Below are 4,493 nucleotides of genomic sequence, written 5' to 3'. Positions count from 1 at the left end.
CTATAGAGAATCGGATCTCACTGGCCCCCCAACCCCCCTGGCATTCTCTGCACTAAAGTAGCTAACACTCTAATGTCCCCCGCACAGTCACACACTATTATTATACATTTATAAAGCTCTGACATATACTGCAGTGCTGTACAGAGAAGTCACATCAGTCTCTGTACAGAGGAGCTTACACTCTAATGCAGAATACCATCAGCTATAGAGGACTAAAAATCCCTGCAAAACATTATCTTGGGCGCCCCCCCACACACTAAATTTACTCCACTCGGCTGTGGTCTCCGGTGGGCTCTGCAAGGTCTGTGGTGGGCTCTGCGGGGTCTCAGGCTGCTAAGCCCACCTGAGACCCTGCAGAGCCCACCATAGACCCCGTTTCAGATCCTGCAAATCCCCCTGAGATCCGGTTGATGATTTTTATAGATACTGCACAGACCCCCTGAGACCCTGCAGCCTCATCAGTCTCAGGGGGCTGTGCATGATCTGTGGTTGGCTCTGCCCACCATAGACCTCGCAGAGCTCACCACAGATCCTGCAAAGCCCCCTTGAGACCCAGCAAAGCCCCCCACAGATCCTGCAGAGACCCTGCAGGATCTCAGGGGGGCTCTGCAGGGTCTGTGGTGGGCTTTGCAGACTGCAGAGCCCATCAAAGGGTATTGCACAGCACCCCTGAGACTCTTTGGTGGGCTGTGCAGAATCTATGCTGGGCTCTGCCAGCACAATCCTCTTACCTTGCACAGCCTGACCTCTTTGGAACGCAGCCTCCTCATCGTCGGCGCCCGACACGGCCTCCTTGTCATCTTCGCTGCCCGAGCTTCGGCGACGCCTCCCGCCTCCTCCGTCAGTGTCTCTGCCTCTTCCGTGTCCTTGCCTCTTCCGTCTCGGGGGCACTCGACAAATTTTTTTCTCTCTTGGGGGCCGCTTGCCACATTTCATACTTTAAAATAAAGTATAACTGTATACAGTTTACGTACTACAGACACCAATATACACTCACAATAAGGTCCTATTCATATCGGTAGGTTTAGGTGCGATTAGGGATTCCTGCATCAGAAACTTGCGTTTTACTGCAGCAGAAATCCCTAATCTGGCGTTTTCAAGTGACATCTGTCACCTATTCAAGTTAATGATCAGGTGACAGTAGCTCCATGTAAACGCCTGCACACCGCATGTAATGATATGTGATATGATTACATGCGTCCAGGGAGAGTGATTGATTACTAGCGGAATGTAAACATATCACGTATCTTTACATGCGGTGTGCAGGCGTTTACTGCACCATCTCCCTGCCCCCGCACCCTTCGGCGGCCAGCAGCTGCGGGCATAGGGCCTGGGACGGGCCAAACACAATCAGCCTAATTTTCGGCCCGTCCCGGCCCCTATGCCGAAGCTGCTGGCCGCCGATGGGTGCGGGGGAGGGGAGATGCCGGGAAAGTGCCTGGTATGCCCGATGGCCAGTCCGGCCCTGCCGGCTGCCAATGTAATGAAACTATTCACACTGACCGCCAATGTAGAGAAAGTGCTGCACTAGAACTCCTATCCCGGAGGTGACAGGGTCAATAAAGAGAATCTGTCACCTCCAAAAGCTATCACACAGGGGTTGTTAGCTCCTGTGTGATAGCAATAAAGTTAAGTGAAAAAAATGAAATTAAAAAAGGAATAAATATAAATAAACAAACTAGTACAAAATAATAAGAAATAATAATTAAATAAAAAAAGTAAAATGTGATTAAAAAAGTAAAAAAATACTAAGAAATAAATGAGAAAATAATTACAAAAAAATAAACAATAATAAGATAAATAAAAAAAGTAAAAAAATTTAAAAAGTGCTAATAAAAGGGGAAAAAAACAATAAAAAAAATTAAAACTAACCCTGCCGCCCCTGCCATTCTCCATTGATGGGGGGGAGGGGGGCGCATTGTGGAATCTGGCCTAGGGGCGGCAGGGAGAGTAAATCCCTGACCATACACATACCTTGCTCTTGCAGTCTTCTCTTCCTTAGCAGCGGGGGGAGGGGTAGCGATTTGCATATGAATGAGCAGCAATATTTACATATGAATGGGTTGCGCCTTATTTATATGCAAATTACCGTGGCCCATTCATATGCTAATATCTTGGCCGGTACCGGGACAGTGCAGGCTGCAGGAACAGCACCAGCAAGCTCCGGAAAGAGCACAGAGTGGAGAGAGCAGGGGGAGGAGGTGATTCTCTGGCCTCCCCCACCAGCGCCCTCTAGTGTCTACTGTGTGGTAGTGCCGGCTCTGCTCGCTACCACACAGTAGACACTGCTCTGCACAGAGCCGGCCATCGGTATAGCGGACCGGCCCGAACACAATCAGGTTGATTGTGTTCGGCCCGGCCCGGCCCACCGGGCAAGTGCCCGGTTTGCCCTATGGCCAGTCCGGCCCTGCTGACCACCAATATAAAGGGACACATCTCAACTGAATTACTGTTCATACTATTGTGCCATGAGCTGTAGCTATAGTAATCATTAGCAGGTGTTCCCCTGGACCTGAAAGTCATGTCAGGGGTTCCTCCGTGTTAACAAGTTTGAGAAAGGCTGAGCTAAATTAAATTTAAAAACGAATACTATGCAGCCAGAGCCTCAATAGTTATACATTTTGTGGTCAGCTGTGTACAACGTTCTTGAACCTTTCAAAGTGAATATTGATCTCTGCAATCAATATATTTGTTCTCAACATGAGGCTCCTAGCAATGTGAAAATCCGGCAGGACCCCTAGTATGCCATACACTAAAGCTCCACCCTGGGACATTAAAATGTACATAAATTCTAACAATTGACTTCTCTTATTCACTCCCTTTTGGTCTGCTAAATGTACCTTTGAAAGTATTTTGTGATATCTGATTAATGAAAGAAATACCTTGCAATTATTTCAGAAATTCAGAGCTGTCCTATGTCTTGTACACTCTGCTTGTGTTATCTTAAGAAGTCTAATCAGCCTTCCCAGTTCTTCCCTTGGACTACAAAATACCTCTTCCTACGTTGTTAAAATGAAGAGTGGGGATCTGTAGTTTGGCAAATGACAACTGGGCAGAGCTGGCACCATTACATGAAATATCAGTCCAGGCAAGGGCACTGTGCTGTCAGCCCACAACAGAAAAATAGGATCTGGGTGCGTTTCTGTCAGCCCAACAGTTGTTTTCTGTACTTGTTTTAAATTTTGCCATGACATACACTTTAAGCCAATAGTAAGAAAAAAATCCCTTCAGATGTCACCAGAACAGGTGTCCCCATTGGAAGAGTTCCCCTCTATTCCTGTTCTGGGAACAGCTGTAAAATGTTGAACCTTTCCATCGCTTTCTGGCCTGGCAGAACAGTTACAAGGAAATTAAGAGGAGTGAATCTAACCCTACCTTCTGTAGCCATAAACTAATAGCAAAATTGGGGGATTTAGATACACTTAAACATTTATTGAACACATGACCCTTAACCCATGTCTAAACACTTAACTCCTAAAAGAAAACTTCACTTTCATTACAAACATTGATATAATATTAACTGTGCAGAAACCAAAGAGGGCCTGCATTGAAAACTACTTTCATCGAGCACAGGCACTGAGACCAGCTGATCTGCTTTTCAATAGCTTAATAACTCCTACCCAGACCCATATCCAAGATTCCCATTTCCTCAGCCTTAATGTGCACATTCATTCCTGAACTGTGAAGTGACTGAGACATCAGTTTACAGAATATTAGAACACTAAAGAAACCAGATTCAATATTGGCAGATGTGGAATTGTAAAAGTCTTTACTTGTACAATTTGGAAGAAAAATTCATTGTGTTGTGTATTTTCGGAGGTAATTTATTTTCTGTGCTATGCTCATATCACTCATTATCACTCATTATCATCTAACTTGTTGGTATTGTATAAGAATGTAATGTTAAAGAGAACACAATTCTCTAAAGTACAAGAAATCTATTGCAGGAGCAGAAGATAATATTTTCTGAATAGCACCTTGGCAGACATTGGCATGAAGGATTGGGGAAATTATACAGGAAATACTACAGAGACTATAGAGAAGAAGAATGGCAGCAACTCATGTTTAGTCAAGAATTCGAGACACATTTTCTGCATATCATTAGAAACAACATAAGAAAAACAAAGAATTGTCAATATATTTATGTGTCTTTATATAATCAGGGCAACAATAAAAAGTATTCTGACATAGTTTGCATGTGTTCTTTTATTTGGTATTATAACCCACAACCATTGTTAACATTATAGGTGTAGTCCTATGTTTACACCCTCTGCAGGGTATTGGTCTGCTGTAGGGCTACATGTGTGTGTTATTAAAGGGTATCTATAGTCAAAGACTAAAAATAAATATGCATTTCTATATTCAATTTTCATAAGGTCTATCCCACTCCTAATAACCATATCGATCTAGAAGTTTGTAAACTTACTTATTGAAGATGCTCATAGGATGTGCTTTCTCAATACAGTGACACAATTTCACTCAGCCCTGTGAAT

This window comes from Nanorana parkeri, unplaced genomic scaffold (genome assembly GCF_000935625.1).
Source record: "Nanorana parkeri isolate BGI_ZX_2015 unplaced genomic scaffold, ASM93562v1 scaffold290, whole genome shotgun sequence".
NCBI lineage: Eukaryota > Metazoa > Chordata > Amphibia > Anura > Dicroglossidae > Nanorana > Nanorana parkeri.
This window is presented reverse-complemented; position numbering follows the sequence as displayed.